The sequence below is a fragment of the Chamaea fasciata genome, unplaced genomic scaffold, assembly GCF_029207755.1.
Source record: "Chamaea fasciata isolate MVZ Bird 193981 ecotype frontalis unplaced genomic scaffold, bChaFas1.0.hap1 SCAF_1, whole genome shotgun sequence".
In the NCBI taxonomy this organism is placed as follows: Eukaryota; Metazoa; Chordata; class Aves; order Passeriformes; family Sylviidae; genus Chamaea; species Chamaea fasciata.
In genome coordinates, this window is record NW_027094086.1 from 2,898,812 (window position 1) to 2,920,246 (window position 21,435).

The window sequence follows — 21,435 nt, forward strand, 5'->3', positions numbered from 1 at the left end:
GTCATAGAATCACTGAATAGCTTGGGTTGGAAGGAATCTTAAAGATCACCCAGTTCTAACCCCCCTCCCATGGGCAGAGACATCTCCACTATCCCAGGTTGCTCCAAGCCCCATCCAACCTGGCCTTGAACACTTCCAGGGATGGGACAGCCACAGCTTCTCTGGGCAACCTCTGCCAATGTTTCTCCACCCTCATTGTGAAAAATTTCTCCCTTGGAACCTATGATGATGGGGTTTTGATGGGAACAGTTCCTCCCTTGCCCTGCACAGACCTGAAAATGAGCATTCTGAGGGAGAAGAAAGTAGGTCTTGAGTTTTTTTGGTGGGGTGATCTCTGTCCCTTTTCCCCTGCTCCCATTTTGGTTGGTAACTGGGGGAGCAGTTGATAGGGGTGTTGTCTCTCCATGCCAAGGCTGTGGCCACGAGTCCCATTGCTACTCAGCCTGCGGAAAGTCGTGCTGCTGCTTCCAGATGTTGCAGTGCAGCTGGACAGAGAGGTTGCTGAGCTCCAGGACAGTGAGACCCTCCATAAAGCGAGGAACGTGTTAAATCATAACATCTTAAATGCTCATGGTTTAATTTCGGTATTTTTTGCAAATGTAAAAGTGATGGAAACAGCCAATGTGTGTGTGTGAGTGCAAGGGAGGGACTCACACATATTTCTGTGTGAGGGCAGGGGAAACGACTCAGCTTGCTGCAGCTTGTTGCTAATATTTGTGTCTGAATGCTTAAAATTTCACAAGAGATATTAAGGCTTGAGAAATGTGTTTTGTTGCCTTGTAAGTGTATGATTAAACCCTCATCATTTTCTTCTTTTTCACTGTGGGAATCTTGAAGTTGTTATTCTTGTTTTCTTCAGGAATCATACTGAAAGCAAAGAGCGGCGTTGCTTTTTGTTTTTTTGGGTTTTTTTTTGGAACGTGCTCCTCTCTGCCTGTTTTATGCAAAAGCACTTTAATTGATCATGCAGACGGTTGAGAAGAGGACAAAGAAGAAAATATTTAATGCAGCGTATAATTCTTTCTGGTTTTACCTCCAAATAAAAAGCCACTTTGCAGGGATTGATGTATCTAAACACATTTCATGTAGACGGAACAGCTACATTTTATCTGCCTACTGCAGGAAGCAGGATGCTAAGAAATGCCTTGATCAGTGGTATGAACTGGTTCAGGGTAACTCCCAAACTGTTCCAGTGGTGGACATATTGCCAGTTTCTGGCCACTTGATTACAATTGTTGTATCTTTCTATATTTGTGATTTTTTTTGACTATTTTAATTTAATCTTCTTGAACATTAAAAATTAAAATTATGCAGGTCCATTCCTTGCTGTGCTGTATTGAGGCACAGTGACATCCCATTCAACCAGGAGTCTTTCCTATGCATTTTACAGCTCCAGGATGCTTTGGGTGAGGTGAGAGGACTGTGGCTTGTCCTTAATTCTCCCACTGCATCCAGAGCTGAGTCAAGCCTGGCAGTTGAACACAGATTGCCTGAACTGCAAAGCACCACTTCAGTGTCAACACCTCCCTTCTGTCTATTTGAGGTGAAACAATTGCAGAGATTCGATGTTGTTTGCTTCCCTTCAAGGTTTGAGGTCTGAACATTTTCAATGCTGGTGGAGTCAGGAATATTTATGGGCTGGAGTCACCTTCTTTTGTGTAGTCAAAAGTCAAATTAAATAGTGTGTGTCAGGTCCTGTTCTGTGTTTGTGATTTGTTGTGGCTGAGATGTGGAATGCACACATGAGTTAATGCACTCTTCCATGGTTTGCTCCTTCAATACTAAAGATTTCTGGGCATTTCTGGATGTGGCCTGCAAGAGTCAGCTGAGAGACTGCTTGAAAACTCTCCATATAATAGTGAGCTTTGGGAAGCCCTCTGTAGCCTGGGAAGACTGAAATGTGGACCACAGCGTTGTTGTCACCTTGAAATGCTGGAGATTTTGTCAATTTAATTGAGTTAAAGTACTTGGAAGAGATTAATCTTTTTAGACCTTGTGTCAATGACTTGAATGTCTCGAATAAGTGAAAACACCTTATTGAAATAGCTTTTTGATAGTTTGGAGGTTTTCAGCTGCATTAATTTGAAATATGCCTTGTGCCATGACTTAAGAGTGCATTTTCAATATATTTTTGGGTTTCTTTTATTTAATATTGAGCTTGAGAAAGAGCAGCCCCTGTCAGCCGCCCTCCCCCAAAAAAGAAGGATGAGTAAAAGCGGGAAGTAAGCAAGTGGAGCTTGTCATTAAACCTAAATTCACTTTCAAACATCTAGTAAAAAGGCATCTTTAGAGGCTCATTCTGTACTTTTATTGCAAGGATGGTGTTCTGCTGCTGTATATATCAGAGAACTGGGTTACAGCACGTCCTCGGTCCTCAACAACTGCTTAGAGCTGTAGGTTTTTGTGTTCAAGCCGATGAATATTTTAGCTTGATGTCTCCAAGGGTAAAATGAAGGAGTAGCTGCTCTGAGGGATTAATACAGAGTGAATTAGATGTTTGTAAAAGGCATTAAAAGCTGCAGTCGCTGTATTGAATCCTGGCATTGGAAATGCGAGGAGAGACGCTGTGGTGCATCCCCCTGTTGCAGAGGGACATCCAACTGGATTGCAGGATGAAGACAGCTGGTTGTTTGTTTAGTGGGTGCTTAGATGACATGAAAAAAGGAAAAAAAAACAACCCTTACTCCCCATTCCCTCTCCTCTTTTCAGCATCAGTCATAAAAATAGTAGCAACAAACCTTGGGGGTGTTGCTTCTCTTCTCCCTCACAGTTTCAGCGAGCACCACAGGCTAAGTGCTTGTGGGTACCACCAGGATGATGTTTCTTGACCCCAGAAGCTGCATCCCAACTTTTTTCTCCCTGTCTGCCAGCTACAAGGCAGGAATTACATATCCCAGTGGGCAAGGAGATGCCCAAGGAATAGCTCACAATAGAAGGTGGTGGTGTCCTCTGAACGTCCTGCTCCTACAGCATCACCAGGATGGGAGCCAGGCACCATCTTTGACATGGATAGACACTAACTGGGGGTATTGAGACCTGTTTTCCCACTGCTAGGGTTATTCTAGAGCCCCAGCAATGCTTGGAACAGCCCAGCCCTTGTTCTGCTGGTTGGGCTTGGGGTTGTTTATTTTGCCACCTTCTCAGAAATCGCTCTCAACTCAGCTCGCTTTTTTTAGAAGTGTGCTTTCATCATTTGTGATCCTGCAAGGCTCTCCTGCAATGGAGGAGGTTTGGGCTGTTATTTTTAACTGAATGTTTCATTGATCTGATTTACAGCACTAGCTGCTCGTCCCTGTATTAGCAAGAGAGCAGAGAGGCAGCCGTGGTGTGGGGCAGGGAGGGAGCGCTGTGGGGAGTTCTTGAGTTCCCTCCCTTGTCAGAGCTAATTCATCACAGAGCTGCAGCCTAAAGATGCCTTTTTGCATAATTTTAAGCCACTAAAAGTCAGGGCTCCACTCCCTTGTAAGTGGATTCATGGATTTCAGCCCTGTCCAACATTTTGGCCTTGGAGTGTTAAACCAACACCAGAGTCTCATGCATTCCAAACAAAATCCTACCAAGAATAATTAAAAAAAAGAAAAAGCTTAGATTTTGGATAGACAAGATGCAGTTCCAGCTCTTAGGAAGCAGCTTCTGCTTTCTCTTGGGTTAAATTAATCTTGCTGCATTCCCAGCTGAAGAGCCTGAGTTTCAGCTACTGGAACATGGTGGGACCTTGGCTGGTGTGGTTGGATGGAGGGTGGTTTCTTCTGGGCAGTGTCATTCTCTCCTAGAGAAAAGGAGGCTCAGAGGGGATCTTATCACTCTCTAAAACTACCTGGAAAGAGGTTGTAGTGAGGTGGGTGTCAGTCTCTTCTCCCAGGTGACAAGTGACAGGGTGGGAGGAAATGGCCTAAAGCTGATCTAAGGGAGGTTTAGATTGGATTTTGGGAAAAGCTTCTTCACTGCTGGGGTTGTTAAGCATTAGAAAAGTTTGCACAGGGAAGTGGTAGAGTCACCATCCCTGGAAATGTTCAAAAAACATGTGGATATGGCACTTGAGGATGCCTTTTAGTGGTGAACATGGTGGTGGTGCTAGGTTAATGGTTGTACTCAATGATCTTGAAGGTCTTTTTCAATCTTAATGATTCTCTGATTGTCTGTGATATGGAGAGCAAAGCCTTCATGGAGGCTGGGAGCACCTGAAACCTTCAATGACAGGTTTGAGTGTTCAGCTCAGTCCTAACCAAGTGCATAAATAAAGCTGAAAGCCTCAGGAATGGGTTATTTCACTACTTGGTGAGCCAGAAAATCAAATACAAACAGAATATTTGGGGCATGGGTCTGAAAGTGAGAGCAGATGAGCACCATTGGGTTGTTTTCAGAAATATATTTTTTTTACTCTTTTTGGTAGTTTGAAGTCTCTCACTTCCTTTAAGGCTTTCTCCTGTCGGTGTCTTTCTGCCTCTTCTGCTGAACTAGGTTGGTTGAGTTAATCACATCAGAGAAAAAAATACAGTTCACTGATTTTCTCCTCCACCCAACCATCACTGTATGTATTCACCAAGCATGTAAGGACTTAATCTCTCAGTGTCCTCAAGGAAATCTCAGGCAAATTCACTGGTTATCTCTTTTTTGGTATCATGCAGTCAATCAGTTAACATGTGTCCAGGTCTGGATTACCTATGTGGGTTGTTTGTTGCCTCTCTGGATGCTTTGGAGAACAAATTGAGGCATGGATGGGATCTGAAGCTGAGGAAAGGGAGTGTTCATGGTTACAGGGAGGGTGTGGAGAGGTTGGGACAGAAGCATCATGGGGATTTGGAGTAGGAGAACAGGGATTGTCATGGCAGGAACCTTTTAGTAGGGGTCATAGGTGGGGATTCACCATTGATTTCTGCAGTCCTCAGTGCTATGCAGAACAGAGATGTGTGGGTATATCACTGCTAAGCCTTGTGTTGACCAAAAAAAGAGTAGAAGGGATGTCTTTTTTTCCAAGATGTTCTGAAAGTTGGGACATTTAGGACATTGTCTTTTATCTTCCTGACGCAAAATAACAGAATTACTTAACATTTCATATATTTGGTGTGTGCCCTCTCCTCCCCTGGAAGTGGAACTGATGAGAATGTCAAGGAACTCGATTATGAAAAGTAGCACCTCTGTGAGGTCAGGGTGGCTGCCTGTGCTTTGGAGATCCTCAGGTGTTTCAAGGCAAGTGTGTCCATATGGATAGTCCAAATTTAGAAAGGAAAGTAGGGTGAGATTTAGCCTGTCCTGCTAGGTTGAGCTTCTTCATATATTCACAGAATCACGGAAACTTTAGGGTTGGAAGGGGCCTCTGGAGTTTATCCAATCCAACCCCCTGCCAAGGGAAGGTGACACAGGAACTCATCCAGGTAGGTTTGGAATGTCTTCAGAGAGGGAGAATCCATGCCCTCCCTGGGCTGCTGCCACCCTCCATGAAAAGAAGTTCTTCCTCAGATTGAGGTAAAACTTGTTATGTTTTAGTTTATGGCCATTGACTTTGTCCTGTTGGTGAGCACCATAAAAAGAGTCTGGCACCATCCTCTTGACTCCTGTCTTGGAAATATTTGTATGGATTGGTGAGATCTCCTCTCAATCTTCTCTTCTCCAGACAAACCAGGCCTGGCTCCACAGTCTGTCCTCACAAGAAAGACCTTTCTCCCAGCTGGACTTTGAACCCTGGAGAACCTACTGAAGCCAATGTGTGTCAATTGTCTGCTGATGTCATAGAATCACGGAATCATGGAATGGTTTGGGTTGGAAGGGATGTCAAAGACCATCCCATTCCAACACACAGCCATGGATGGAGAACCTTCCATTAGACCAGGTTTTCAGGCAGTGCAGACTTCCATCGTGTTCTTCCAAAAAACGAACTTAAAGAGTCTCCCCTTTACTTGAGAGACTGTGTTTTAATCAGATGATGGTATTCAGGAGGGAAGAAGTGAACTCTTTACATTGCTTATCTGCTGTTCTCAGTGCTTATCTCCTGTAGCATTTGCAAAAAGGCTGAAAGCTGAAGCGTAGCCAGCTCAGGGCAGCAATCCCGTGCACTCTGCTGCAGGGAGATCCTGGCTCCCCAGACTTCTGCACTAGCAGGAACGAGCCATCTGGGAGGCAGGAGATGAGTCCAAACTGTTCTGTTGGTATGGATGACTCTGCCAAGGAGGAGGTTCCTGTCACACTGGGTGCTACTATTGATGGCACTGATGCAGATCTTGTGTGCTCCATCATGAGCACTGGAGATGAGCTCACTCCTCTGCCTGGAGCGAGGAAGGCTCTTGCACACCCAGACTTCCTCTCTGGTTGCTCTTTTCCCTGAATGGCCAAATAAGCTCATTTTTTTCCTCTTGAAATGTTGTTTGTAAACTTTCCTCTTATCTTCTCCTGCCTTCAATTTACTAATGACCTTTCCTGCAGCTTGAATGCAGTGTTCCTGATACTGTGAGCAATGTGAGCTGTCTTAAATTGTACCCCTCGTCCTCCATCCATCTCAGTTTGGTTTTGCAGGGAGATCATATGTTATCCCTTGGAGTTTGCTTCCAGAATTGAAGATGGTGATAAATGCTGCTGGAAGCAATGGGAGAAAATGGACTGCTTTTACCAGCTCAGTATGTGGAAAAAGAAAGAAGAAGGGATTTTTAATTTTATTTTTTTCTTCACGTATGTCTTGTATAGAGCTCTGTATCTTCTTCAACCTAGGTTTTCTAGGGTTATAGGCAAAGATGTTCCTGTCAGCTGATTTTCCTGCCTCACATCTGGAAATGCCAATTAGGGTCACTCCAGTAAAGGCAGCTGCACTAATGCAAACTCTGCTATGTCTGCCTTCCTTTGCAAGTTTCCTCTGCACCTGGAATTGTTTCCCTCTCCATGAAATGACTTTTGATTGGACACCTACAGGTGTGTTGGTGTATTTTTCTTGGTAATCTCTGTCACTCCCCTAATTTTTACACGGCAGTTTAGCGGAAGGGCTGTTGAGATCCAGCTGTGTTGGCATTCATCAGTTATGCTCTGAATTGACTGCAAACAAGACCCTGTGTTTTGTTTGCAGTCAAGATGGTGAGAAATCCTTAAAATAGAAAAGCAAATTCATGCAATGATTGATACAAATCTAATTTTTGGATTAGAGTGACAAAAATCAGGTCGCTGTTTAACTGAAGGACACTTTCTGTTAATTCTGGTCCCAGTTTCTTCAACAATGGGAGAGTAGGCAGATCCATGTGGGCAGATCCATTTGTTGGAGCACAGCAGATTTATGTTGGAAACAAACTGTGGCATTTGCTGGTTGGGCAAAGGATACTTGGGAAGCAAGAAGAGAGTCTTCAAGCCTCTGGTTGTGGGACACCTGCTTCTCACAGGGGGTTTTTGGGATTCAATGCACGGACATTGTGGTGCTTGTCAGATTATGTATATAAAAGTTATGGAATAATAGAATGGTTTGGGTTGGAAGGGACCTTAAAAATCATCTTGTTCCAACCTCCTGCCATGGGAAGGGACACCTTGCACTAGACCAGCTTGCTGGAAACCCTGTCCAGCCTTGGCCTTGGATACTTCCAGGGCTGGGGCAGCCACAGCTTCTCTGGGCAGCCTGTACCAGGGCCTTACCACCCTCACAGTGAAGAATTTTTCCTTCCCAATATCTAATCTAAACCTGCTCTATTTAAGTTTGAAGTCATTCCTCTTTGTTCTATCACTGTGTGTCCCTCTCCAGCTCTCTTGTAGACCCCCCCTTCTTGTACTGAAAGGCCACAATTTAGGTCACTTTGAAGCATTTGCTTCTCCAGGCTGAACAATCCAGTTTTTCTCAGCGTTTCCTCATGGGGAAAGTGTTCCATCCCTCTTCATGGCCCAGTTCAGAATTATAGAACCGTTTTGGTTGGAAAACGACCTTTAAGATCATCAAGTCCAACCCTTAACATTGTTCTGCCAAATGAAAGTGCCTGGAGAACTGGAGCATTAGTGGTTGACTGCATTACTTTTGGTTCCACCACCAAGGCTGGCCTTGCTGTTGATAGGGACACCAGCCAGGATGTCACAAAAGAAATGACTAAAACAGGATCCTGAGAAGGAACATCTCCATCTGCTCTCGACATTCCATCTGCCGAAGAGCAAGTAGGAGGCACCTCATTTTCCACAGATGTGCCTTTCACCTCCTGAACACTTCATCTGCCACTTGCTGTGTCTACTTGCTGCCTCCACCACAGGAGAAAGCATAAACCTGGTTGGTTTCCCATTTGTTTACTCATAGATAATCCACTCACTGGGTAATTGTTGCAAGTGTTGTGCTTTGGTCTATTTCTCCACCCTGGTGTTTAATTATCTTTCTTTCCTTGATTGATAGAATTGCAAAATAATTTGGGTTGTAAGGGACCTAAAGACCATTTTGTTTCAACCCCCTGCCATGGGCAGGGACAGCTTCCACTATCCCGTGTTGCTCCAAGCCCAATCCAACCTGGGCTTGGACACTTCCAGGGATGGGGCAGCCACAGCTTCTCTGGACAACCTGTGCCAGTGCCTCACCATCCTCACAGGGAGGAATTTCATCTTAATAACTAATCTAAACCCGCTCTCTTTCAATTTAGTTAATTCCCCCTGTGTCCTGTGTCCATGCCCTTGTGAAAAGTCCCTCTCCACCCTTCCTGCAGGCCCCTTTTAGGTACTGGGAGGGACTCTAAGTTCTCCTGGAGCCTTCTCTTCTCCATGCTGATCAGCCCCAACTGTCTCAGCCTGTCTTCATAGGAGAAGTGTTCCTACCCTTAGTATTTCCCTTGATTTTCAGGCTGATAGTTATGGTTTAGGACTTTTTAAAATTTATTTTTCTTTTTTCTCTGATTTGTTTAAGCTGTCCAACAGCTTCAAGCCACAGGAGCAGCTGAAAAGGCAGGAGAATAGGACCGGTAAAAGGGAAGTTCAGCACAGACCTTTAATGTTTCTTCTGTCCCTGTCATTCTTTGAGATGATCATCACCATGTTGCTGGGAAAGGCTGAAAAAGTGGCATCTGTCACTCCACAGCCATGGGGCCATTTTGTTTAAACATATAAGAAAATTTATAGGATGAGTGTCTGGAGGCAGTGCCATGGGAACGAGTAGTAAAGGCTTCACTCTTTGCTCAGGAAGATTTCTCTCCTGGAGGGGAATGTCAAGAAATGCATCTCCTGTGACTTCTGCATCCCTTGTGACACAGCATCTCTCTTGACTTTTGGTAGCCTATTTGTGGAAGTATTCAGAGAACATATTCTCCTACATATTCTCCCATCTGTCTTTTTCCCAAACTCACTGGCCTTGGTGAATGCTTAAGAATAGATGTGCTTTCTGCGTTATGTTGAGAAGGCAGTAAAGAATTTATTTTTTGACCTTTCTGTGTTTAGATGATAATATTTTTAGTATCTTCTATGATGGCTGCTTCTGAGTGGATTTGGACTCTCTTTTTCCCATTTAAATGCAGAGGAGAAAACTTGATCAGTGTCTTAATCCAAAAGATATTTTGGGTTGTTCTACCACCTGGGCCAGGCTGTGCAAGAACCCTTTTCATGGCTCTTAATTGTTGTTTTACATCATTCATAAAACTCTTTTTTGGAAATGGATGAACTGTGCTTGTAGCATTTACCAGTTCCCAAGAGTGTGCAGTTGCTTGGCTGTACAGACCCTGAAGAAACATGATAAAAAAAGGGAGCACAGAATATCATCCTACCACCAAAAAAGTGTGAAATGGGAAGGAAGGAATTGTTTCTCCATGTAAACTTTTTTTTTTTTTTTTTTTTTTTTTTTTTTTTTTTTTAATTGGCTTCCCCACCACATCAGTGGCTTTTTCTTCTGTTTGCCACTTACCTCATCTTAAGCTTGCAGACAGGTGACTCTGGATGGTCTTTTCTTTTCTAAAGAAAAGGGATAATACAGAAGAGAACATCTCAAATAATCTTAAGATTGTGAGATGTGGAAAAAACTCTCTATAAAATGACATCTGTTGGGGATGTGATGTATCTCTTGAATTCAGTGTAATTAAACCCCACTCAGCTGTGTAACTTTTGACATGGATTGGCATCTGCTTCTCTGAAGGCTTAATGGTGCCTTTAATTATAAGTAGTCTAGGAATTGCCTAGAGAGCCACAGGCTTCATTTAGTTCAAGAATCTCTCTTTTGGATGGTGATCAGTAATAACGTGCTCAAAAGAAAAGCAAGCAATGTCCTGATGTGCAAATGTGGTGATGAATCCTCCCTGGCTTTCTCCTGATGGTAAATCATTAAGCCTTGGGCATTTCATGCATTTCATACTGCAACTTAGGTAAGACAATCTTGGCTGGTCTTCTTAGGTGCTTCCCTGTGCCTTTGGATTCTCCTGGAGTCCTTGGCCTCTAAAACCTGTGCTGTATGTCAGTTATTCCAAAAATTCACGTATCACTTGAATATTTCTTGACTTTTTTTTTTTTTTTTTTTCTTGAGAGAGATGTCCTGGGTTTCTTTTTCTAGTATGTGGTAGGAAGCTGAAAGGTTCTTCTCTAAACCGTTCATTGTTGAGGCTTTTTCTGCTGTATTCATCTGTATATCAAACTCACTCCATCAATGTGTCTCCTTTCTTCTCCCCAGTCTCCATGGGGCAAGAGGTGTTTCAGGTCTTAATTTCTCAGCATGTTCTGAACTCTTTCTCTATTAACAAGATTAAGAATCAAATTACTCTGCGCCACCAATTTTCATAGAATTCGTCAGTGGTTTGAGTTGGAAGGGCCCTAAGGATCACCTATTTCCAAAGCTCCTGCACTTTCCAATTTGCTCCAAGCCCCATCCAGCCTGGCCTTGGACAGTTCCAGGGATGAGGCAGCCACAGCTTCTCTGGGAAGCCTGTGCCAGGGCCTCACTCCCCTCTGAGTGGTGAATTTTATGTTATAGTGATCTATAATAATTATATTTTACCCTAAAATAATCTTGTTACTATTCTGTCTTCTTTCCTATGCATCCCATTGCTCACTTGAAAGGATTAGCCTTGGGCAAAGCTTCCTTTTGAGCTGCCAGTGGTGATATCCAGTTCCTTTCATTGGCTTCAGCTTCTGTTAGGAGTGTACCTGCTACAACACTTCCTCTCCATCTTCATTTCACATTTCTTGGGCCTGGTGAAGATAATTCTAAGTCATATTGAAGTAAAATTCCTGAATAAGAGAAAAAAAAAATCAACTTGCATGCTCAAGAAAGCAGCGAGTTGGAATTTTGGGGACCATGAGCTGCTGTGAGGGTCTGAAGGTGTCATCCCCTTTCTTTGCCCATCAGTTGATGGCCCCCATGATCACAAAATCACAGAATGGTTTGGGTTGGAAGGGACCTTAAAGGTAATCCAGATCCAAACCCCTGCCATGGGTAGGGATGCCTCCCACCAGACCAGGTTGCTCATCCTGGTTGTGTTCATTTGTGTGTCAGGCTCAGACAGTGACAACAGCAGTCCCAAAGGACTTGAAGAAGTTCCTGTGACTCCGTCCATGGTCAGTGTAGCCCCTCTGGGGAGGCTCTGGCCTCTCTTACTTGGCTGTAGAGATGGATTTGTAGACACAACACCTCAGTTACATGGGCGAACTTGGCTTTTTCTCCCTTCCCTGTTCTCTTACACATTCAGGGAGTTTAAATTGAATCCATGTTAGTGTTTACTGCTTTCAGATGTGCTCACTCAGCACTCTGGCTGCTGTTCATACCCCTGCAAGCCTCTTCTTGCACATCCCAATCCTTTGAACGATCGGAAAATCTTTGACAAAGTATTTAATTAGCTGTGTTAACAGCCTCGCTGCCCTGGCTTGGCAATATTTGTGATTCTGCTTGTGTTTGCTTCCTCCTTAACTCATGGCTGGAAAAAAAGACAGCCATGATTCCCAGTCAAAGCTCACTGGACCTGGGATCCCTCTGAGCTCATGCATCACCCACGGAGCTGTTTCAAGCTTTCATCTCTGCTGCTCATGGTGTTTTTTCCACATTAAGATAAACTAAGGTGAAATTTTTCTACCACTGGAAGCCCTAAAGTTGAAGCAGAGGCATTAACTGCATTCAAAGTTATGACTGGGAGCAGGTTGCCATAATTTTAAATCCTGTGTATTTAATTCCTCTGCAGAAAGCATCCCCTTGGTACAACAACTCTGGCCCAGATCCTGCCTAGAGGGTGCAACACCAACTGCTAAGGTCATCTCTCCACTTTGGGACATACTTTGGGATGGTCACTTGAAGGATCCTCCTTGTTTCTTTGGTGCCTTTTACTTTGATCCAGGAGCACTTTTTTTTCATCCAGCCTCCTGGCATCTTTGCAAGGAAGGGAGGTATTGAGAGAAAATAATTTACAGGGCTTGGTGGCATGGTGCCATTTTGTTACAGTGTGATCATGCTTGAAATATTCAATAGAACATCGTTCTGGAGTTAATGGGGGAGATTGTTGTTGGATTATATCCCATGTGATTTTTCTTTCTGTGTGTGTAGAGTTTTCTTGCTGCAAATGAGATAAATAAAGGATTCTATCTACATTCTTAATAGCTGGTATCAAAAGTGAAGCGCTTCAAGTAAAGTATTCCTGTATTTTCTTCCTACATAAGACTGTTTTACAAGCTTATGTCCTTCTATTTTTTTACCCTCCTTAAATAATCTTAAAATCAAGTTAGAAATTGTTTCCCTTTGCCCAAGCTCTGGGTAAAACATTTCTTTACAAAAATAGCAGAATGATGTTGCATTTTATTTGTTGTAGGGAGAAAAATAGTGAGTTTGAGTTGAACAGAAGATGGGAATTGGTTTTTTTCTCTTTCCTTACGTTTTGGTGGTTGTTTTCAGATCTGCAGCAGTGACCTGGTGATGCTATGCAGGTGCTGCAGCTGCTGGAGGGACAAAAGAGAGAGGGCTGTAAGAGCATCAGCAGAGTATTTCTGGGTGTCAGGAGGCTGCAGGATTCATCTCCCCATCAAAGCAGGGCTGAGAGAAATTGACACCCTTTAGAGAACCATTTCAGGTGATTTTCAGTATCAGGCTGGAAAAATCAAAATGTCCTTCCATACAAACGAGATAAAATGAAGGTAATGCAAGGCATCTTGAATCTTTCTGTTTTTCTCAGAGACTTTCAGCAGATATTGGGATCCCAGAGTGGTTTGGGCTGGAAGGGACATTCAAGACCATCCAGTTCCAACCCCCTGTCATGGGCAGGTTTAGGACCAGGTTACTCTAAGCCCTGCCCAGTCTGTTCTCTTTTAAAAACTGCTGATCTTCATGGGGTTTTTTTGGATATGTGTGTACAGCACCCACTGCCCTGTTACTCTTAGATTTAGTATTGGCAGCAGTGTCTTTTTCAGTGTGTTGGTCCTTGTCCTATTTTATAGTGAAGAAAGTATTCTTGACAATCACAAAGGACACTGGAGTAGATAAAGTGTTACTGTATGGTAATTCCTGCACTCTAAAGTTACGAGGAACCTTTGATCAGTCCTCTGCATGATTATCTTAATATCATGAAGGCAGATAATGTAAATGGAGATTTCAAGCTTGACCTGATTCATAAATAGGATAAGTTAAAATGATGAACGTGATTGAGTTATTTGCTGCAGCTGCTTCCAGGGCTGGATTGATTTGAATTTCTGCTGACAAGGCGTTGAGACCTCTGGGAAGGACATCCCTGAGTTTATTAGCAGAGTGCAGGGGGAGGAGGAGTTTTGGGGATGTGGAGAGTGGGTGGGTGGTGGTGGGCTGGCTGGGCTCTGAAGCCTTGGGCTGATAGTTAAGTCGTCTGCAATAATTTGCTCTGGTTTTAGCAAAAAAAGCTTAATGTAGTAATTTTAATTGAATGGTTTTTTTCTGGTACTGCCACTGCAGTCAGTGCACCTCAGTGATGGTTCTTGTTCTGCCTGGTACCGTGGCCTGCTGATTGTTGCTGGTTTGGAGTTTGGGCTTTTAAGCAAATTCTGACTTGGTTGTTCAGGGATTCTGTTTGGGTTATTTGTATGTTTTGGTAAAAGCTTGTGTTGGCAAAAGATTCTCCATTTTGTGTGGAGATTTTTTCTCAGAAATTGTGAAATCAGTAGGCTGGAGGGCCCAACTAGATCCATGCTTTGAAAAATCTCTCTTCTGCACCATCTCAGTTGCTTATCTGAACATGAGACTCAAATCAGTTTTTCTTCCTCTGCCGTAAGATTTCACCTGTGTATAACTTCCATCAGAGTTTAAATTGGGTCTGAAACCTTTGACATCACAGACATCTGGTTGTGATTCTGTCTGTAGGGTTTCTTGCCTCCTGGCTCTTAATGAAGAAGGAGCATCTCAGTGGTGTCACTGTTGCACTTCCTTCTGAAGACTTCAGGCAAAAAAATTATGGAGTTCAGCCTGGAGAAGGGAAGGCTCCAGGGAGACCTTAGAGTCCCTTCCAGAGCCTAAAGGAGCTCCAAGAGAGATGGTGAGGGACTTTGGACAAGGCATAGAGCGACAGGGCAAGGGAGAATGGCTTCAAACTGATAGAGGGCAAACTTAGATGGGATATTGGGAAGAAATTCTTCCCAGTGAGGGTGGTAAGACCCTGGCACAGGTTTCCCAGGGAAGCTGTGGCTGCCCCATCCCTGGAAGGATCCAGGGCCAGGTTGGATGGGGCTTGGAGCAACCTGGGACAGTGGAAAGTGTCCCTGCCCATGGCAGGGGGTTGGTATGTGATGATCTTGATCCTCACCCTTCTCCATATCCTGGGGATGAACAGGGACCTGGCTGTGTGCTCTCCTGTGCCCTCACATCTCCAGCTGGCATGTGTTTGCTCTCTAGATATTCATCCCCACCCACATATCTCATCCACCAACTCCCCTTTACTTAACCTTCAAAGATTTAAGGCACTTAATGGCTGGAGGCTTTGGCAACATGGATTGAAAGCATTTTATAAATCTCAGTGTTTGGTGGTCTTCACCTCATTGTGTAAAGGAAAAAAGCGACTGCGTCTCCTCCTCCTGCTGCTTCAGGGCTCTGTCCTTGTTTTAAATCCTTCTTCTTACTGTGTTTCCTCTGTAAATCCTGAAGGTTGTAATAGTCTCCTAAATCTTAAGGATTGGTGTAGAATGTGTTTTCTGTGTTTACTTGTTTGTTAGTTTTAAGCGAGCTGTTTCTGTTTGACCAACTTTATATAACTCTGTGTGTATATATATATATATATATAATATTTCATTCCTTGCACAACTCCATTTATATATATATATATATATAGCTCTAAAAAGCTGAGGTAAACCTCTTCAACCTGTTGTGAAGTGATGCCTTATTTTTATGCGAGTCAAGATCTAGCAGTGCACAGTAGATGACCCCACAGAGGCACTGCAATACCTGTTCCCATTTCTGCACCTCATTTTACAGCACCTGAGATCATCTGATTGTCTTTAACTTCTTCCACATCCCAGTAAACCTGGTGTTCTCAGGTGATGTGTACTGATTTGGAAAAAAAAATTAGGTTTTCCTGGTGCTTTAGCTTTGGGCATGGGATTTTAGTACATCTGCATTTCTACAGGCATCTGAATTACAGCCCCATTTTTTATTTTGCCTTTTTTCTCTACATTTTTCTCCAGCACTGCTGCTTTTTATGGGACTTTTAAAAAACAAAAATAGTGAATTTTTTCCTACTCAAAAATCAGTGTCTGATGCTGGAAAGGGCTTTTACAAATGCTGTGCAGCGCTGCTGCTGGGAACAGCCTCCCATAGCAACCTTCAGCTTGAAAGCTAAAATTGCATCACCCCATACGACAGCTTTATTATTAGATTGGCATGTGAACCCTTTGGAAGGGGTCTAGGTGGCAGCAAAAAAGTTCCCCTATATTCTGTATTTAGGTTTTTAAAATTTATTTTAGATTTTGTGGGGGCTTTTGTCACTTTTTGGTTTTGCTTTTGTTTATTTTTTTTTTCTGGTTTAAATTTTCTTCTCCTCAGAATGAATGTTAGAAAAGTGAGAGACACCACTGTAGGGAAGGTAGAAGATCTGTGCCATGGGGAATGACGCATGGTCGTGGCTGTCACCAGAGCAATTTCACAGAAAAATAGAAGCTGAGAATGATTTGGGTTGGAAGGGACCTTAAAGACCACCTCATTCCACCCCTGCCATGGGCAAGGACACCTTCCACTATCCCAGGTTGTTCCAAGCCCTGTCCAGCCTGCCCTTGGACACTTCCAGGGATGGGGCAGCCACAGCTTCTCTGGGCAATCTGCGCTGGGACCTCACCACCCTCATAGAGCGGAATTTCTTCCCTAACATCTATTTTTCCTAATATTTATTTCATGTTTTCTACTTCTGCACATGGCCTGGATGGGAGTCCTTGCTGGAATGCCGGCAGTGGTGGATTTGGGTTCAGGTTTTTGGGATTTGTGTTTTTTGCAGTGACACATGCGTCCTTCCTATTGTTCAGCCACTTTGCAGGCTTGTGTCACATCTCCATGCTGGCTTTGCTTCCTCCAGGCTTGTGGTGGGATGGCTCAAAGGACCTGGAGAGGCAGGGGAAACTCCTGACAGTCATTGGGGGACCAAATCAGGATGTTCCAGATCCAGACTGAGATAAGGCTGATGATGGGAGGGTTTATCTCCTGAGCTTTTCATTGAGCTTGGCATCTCTGATCTGATTGATTGGACAGTCTCTTCCTCTCCACTGGAAATCCAGATTGGATGGAGCTTGGAGCAACCTGGTCTAGTGAAAGGTGTTCTGCCCATAACAGGAGAGTTGGAACCAGATGATCTTTCAGGTTCCTTCCCACATAAACCCTTCTGTGTTTCTATGATTCTCGGAAAAACACTTGCAAAATAATTGGACAAGTGTGGCTCACTCTGAGCTGGAGGCTGCTGGAGCTTCTCTGGCTGCCAGGGTAAGAGCCATAAAATGCCTCCTGCTGTTGATGATACCAACTGATGGGATCCCCTCTGATCCTATTTCACTGGTGCAGGGATAGCCACATCCACACTTTTGAGCCACCAAGTTCACGGCAGGAGCAGCAAACTCCTGCTTCCTGCTTGAGCCCTGAGTTTCTCATCCCAAGCTCTTCTGGGGAGGAAGAAACCTCAGTGGAGGAGAGGGAGTGGTTTTCTGTGCTGGCTGAAAGGGAGGAGACAGCCAGGTTTAGACCCTGGGAAAGCTCTGGTGATAGAAAAAAGGGTTTGGGGTCCATGTGAGGAGTTGCCTCTCTTTCTCTGTGATTCCTTCAAAAGCTTTTCAAGCTTTTCTTACAGGCTTCGGGAGCGTCTCCATCCTCCATTTAAATCCTATTCCTTCCCATCCCTTTGCACTCCATAGAGAAGCACGAAGTGACTCATTACACAGCCTACGAGGAAGCCTTAATGAATAAATGCATTTAAGAAAAAGAAGAAAAGGAAAAATAGAGTTCTGTCTGGGTCAGACTGGTGCTTTTGCTGTCGTGAACTCTGAAAGAATAAGTTAGGCTGCTTCTTTTTATTTGCTTTTAATTAATTGAGTCACTTTTGTGCTGTTGTTAAGACTAATAGGACTTTGTTGGGACTAGAGCTGTGGCTTTGTGGGTTGCTTTTTCTATTTTGGGGTTTATTTGGTCTTAATTTGCTTGAAACATCAAGAGCAAAATTCGCAGATCTCCCAAGCTTATTCATTTTCCCTTTCCCTTCTTTCTCCTTCAAACCTTGTTGCTGGCAGCATCTCACGGGGAGAGGAGCAGTGAAGTGCCCTGTGGTGCTTTCTGCTCATCTTTGGCACTAATTGGAGCACAACGGTGTCTTTGGAGGCACCCGCAGTGTTTTGGAGGTTGGTGGGCTCCCCTTGCCTTGCAGAGGAGCTGTGCTTTCCTGCCAAGCCCCTGAAACAATTCAGTTTATTTACCTTTCTTCCTTTGCTGCTCCGATGGAAAGAACCTTGGTGACACTTTTTGCTTTTTCTCCAGCGATAAAATCACCACACAGTCCTGCAGTTTTAAAACTAGAATTTTTGAATCCTCTTTCTTGCTCTGTTCAGGCTGGAATCTCTACTCAGGACTCCTGAACAGAGCAAGACACAATGTACATATATATTTATATATGTCCTGCATTGCATAAATTAAAAAAATAAATTAAATTTATAAAATTTATGTAGTGCATGAATTCAGTGCATGAATTTTGGAGTACCAAAGAATAGGGGCAGTTGGATGGGTCTGATGGTTAGGACTGGGAATTGCACTTGTTTTTATTTAAAGGTGATGAAAAATGTCTCTGGCCATGGCAGAGGGGTTGGAGCAAATGATCTTTAAGGTCCCTTCCAACCTAAGCGATTCTGTGATTCCATGGTTCTGTGATCCTTCATTTTGAAGATTCTTCTTGAATTCAAAAGCTCATTAGTGCTCCTCTTCTCCATGAGCTCCAAGTCTGGGGTTTTTTTGGTGGTTTTTTTTTTTTTTTTTTGGTTGTTTTTTTTTTTTTTTTTTTATTTTTTTCATTGTTTAAATACAGCAAAGCAATGTTTTCAAAGGGAGGGAAGAGGGTGAGAAAGAAGTGTGGGTGCTCCTCAGAGATCGAGCTGATCCATTTTTGTCTTGTTATATATCATTTTAACTTAATGCTGTTGTATTATTTCAGCTGTGCTTGGTTTTCAGATTGGGTGCAGATATGAAGTTGCTATAACAACATGATGATTCATACAATGCGAGCAACAATCTGCCCGGATTTATTTTTCTGTCATGATGACTTTAGATGTTTTTGGTGGGGATTTCTGTCTATTTTCAGATAGGCCACGCCGTTATCTCTCTGCAGTGATGTGTGTTGGGTTACCTGGACTTGGGATGGTAACACCTGAGCTTGTGTAACAGACCCAGAGGTCTTAAAGCGCTTGCCAAAGGTTGGTGCTGTGGTGCAAGATTTAGGGTGGGAGATGGGGGGGGGGGTGGCCCAAGCAGCTTCAGCATGTCAGGTGTGCAAACACAGCACCTGGCACCTTGCACCTGTGCTCAGGTGGTTTTCCATCTCCCATCCTGCAGTGATAGAGCTGCCAAACCGAGGATTCCTGAGAGCCTCCTGACCCTTAAGTTAAGTTTAGTTAAGCTGTTTTGAATTTCTCCTGGAAACACCTTTTCAAAGTTTCTGTTGCCACCTAAAGAATCACTAGGGAGTTCAGGGGTAGATCCAAAAAAATCATTAATGGAATGACAGAATGTTTTGGGTTGGAAGGGAACTTAAAGATCATCCAGTGCCACTCCCCAGCCATGGGCAGGGACACCTTCCACTAGACCAGGTTGCTCCAAGCCCCATCCAGCCTGGCCTTGAACACTTCCAGGGATGGAGCATCCACAGCTTCTCTGGGCAACCTCTGCCAGGGCCTCACCATCCTCATGGTTGAGAATTTCTTCCTAAATCTAATCCATATCTCTCTGCTTTCAGCCCAAATCCATTGCCCCTTGTCCTGTCACTCCATCCCCTTGTCCAAGGTCTCTCTCAAGCTCTCTTGGAGCTCCTCTAGGACTGGAAGGGGCTCTAAAGTCTGCCTGGAACCTTCTCTTCTCCAGGCTGAACAATACCAACCCTCTCATCCTGTCCTCATAGCAGAGAGGCTCTAGAAGATTAATTAATAAACCTGTCTCTTTTAATTTTTTATTGCAGTCTGCAATAACAGAAATGTTTTATTTAGGTTTTTTCGCAGAAAAAAAAGAAATAGGGATGTTTGATTTTTTTTTTTTTTGTGGAAGATGACAAATTATATAGAAAGATCTACTTCCTGCCAATTTCACATTGCCTCTCCTTTAAAAGAGCAGTCATGATGGGAAGTGCTTCAAGGTACCTCCTGACACTTTGTCAGCTTCTCAGTTCTGAACCTTGAGCAATGGAAGTAAATACCTTGAGCTTCCAGAAGCCTCACACTGAGATCATTCTCCTTTTCTCTCTCCTCTCTCTTTTCTGTCTTAATGTTGGGAGTTTCAGATAATGCAGAGAATCACAGAATCGTGGAATGGTCTGGGTGGAAAGGGACCTTAAAGATCATCTTATTCTGACCCTACTGCCATGAGTGAGGACACTTTCCACTATCCCTGGCTGCTTGAAGCCCCGTCCAACCTGGTCCTGAACACTTCCAGGGACAGGAAATCCACAACCTCCCTGAGCAACCTGTGCCAGGGCCTCACCACATTTATAGTAAAGAATTTTTTTCTCAATATCTGATCTAAACCTGCCTTCCTTCATTTGCTCCTTCTCTGCTTTATTTACATCTGTAAAGGGAGCAATGTGCCCTGGCATCTTTCTTGGAGTTTTGTTATTTTTCCAGTTTTAAAGATGAGATTTTTTAAAATTAATTCTATTTGTATTTCTTAGTTTGTATTTTACTGCTAACAAATATAGGATTACTTGACTATTTTTTGGCAATTTTTCCCCCATGTAGAGCTATAGCAGGGCTTGATGCGTTTTAAAAAAAAGGCTCTTCCTCCTTGCACAGTGCTGTGCTGATCTGAAAATCATCCAGAGATGAAAACAGGCTTTTGTCCAGCCTGCCTGTTGAGCTGGTGTCTCTATTTTCCCTGACAACTGGAATGCAGTTGATCCTGTAAAATGTCTGGGCTTTCTGTCCTGTCTGATTGTGTTAAACTGCATTTGCATCCTAAAGAGAGCGGCTGCGAGAGAATGTTGAAGCCTTATATGCATTTTTAAACTCATAAATGCCATCAGTGAAGTCTGAAACATCAGATAACTGACTCTGAAGGCCTTGGTGAAATGCACTGATGCCTTTATGCCTTTGTGAGTTGTCTTCCCCTGCACGGAGTCTCCAGATCCTACACGTGTTGCTGTCAGCTGTATTGGGGAAAAGGAGGAAGCATAACTGTGAAAACAGCCCTGGGGGCTGTAAATATCTGCACACCATCAAGTGAATTTTGCAGTTTAGCAGAGGATCATGTTCTTGTTCCTATGGCAAGACTCTGGTTGCAGTGCAAGAACCTCTCTTGGTTCAGACCTCTCTTCCTGTGTCAATGGAACCATCTCTTCTCCTGGTGTTTCTGAGCATGTGCCCTGCCAACCCCCACTCCACCTTTTCAGCAATTGAATATTTGGATTATATCACAACCAAAATGCAGTAAAAGTGGAGACAACGGAAAATATATTCCAGTCAATCACAACTTCTTCTGGAGTTCCAAAAGTGTTCCAAAAGTTTAAGGCATGTGAAGAGGGGAAGTCAGCATGGTAGATGAGATACGGTGGACATTGCTAAGGGTTGTTGCTTTCACTTTGCTCCTGGGCATTGTTTTATCCTTTAACCACACTGGTCATCCTGACCTGATCCTACACAGCCTCTTCAGTGCAGAAAGTTGTATATTTCTCCTCCTGTGACTTCCTCCGCACATGAGATGAGGACTTTGATGTTTGGCTTGGTGGTTTCTTGGAGGAAACCTTTTTCTGTCCATCATGGCCCTGCAATTTTAGCCTCTGGTTCTTGGTGCTGTTGCTTCTTCTCGTCTGTGTTTTCTTCTGGGCACGTGACAGAGCTTTGCCAGTCTGGTACCTATGGCCT

At 43.6% G+C, this 21,435-nt stretch overlaps 1 protein-coding gene across 8 annotated transcripts in view; it reads left to right on the forward strand.

Annotated features, from left to right (window-relative positions):
- TSNARE1 (t-SNARE domain containing 1) overlaps window positions 1–21,435 on the forward strand; it is a 458,033-nt gene that overhangs the window by 17,926 nt on the left and 418,672 nt on the right. The window lies entirely within an intron of this gene.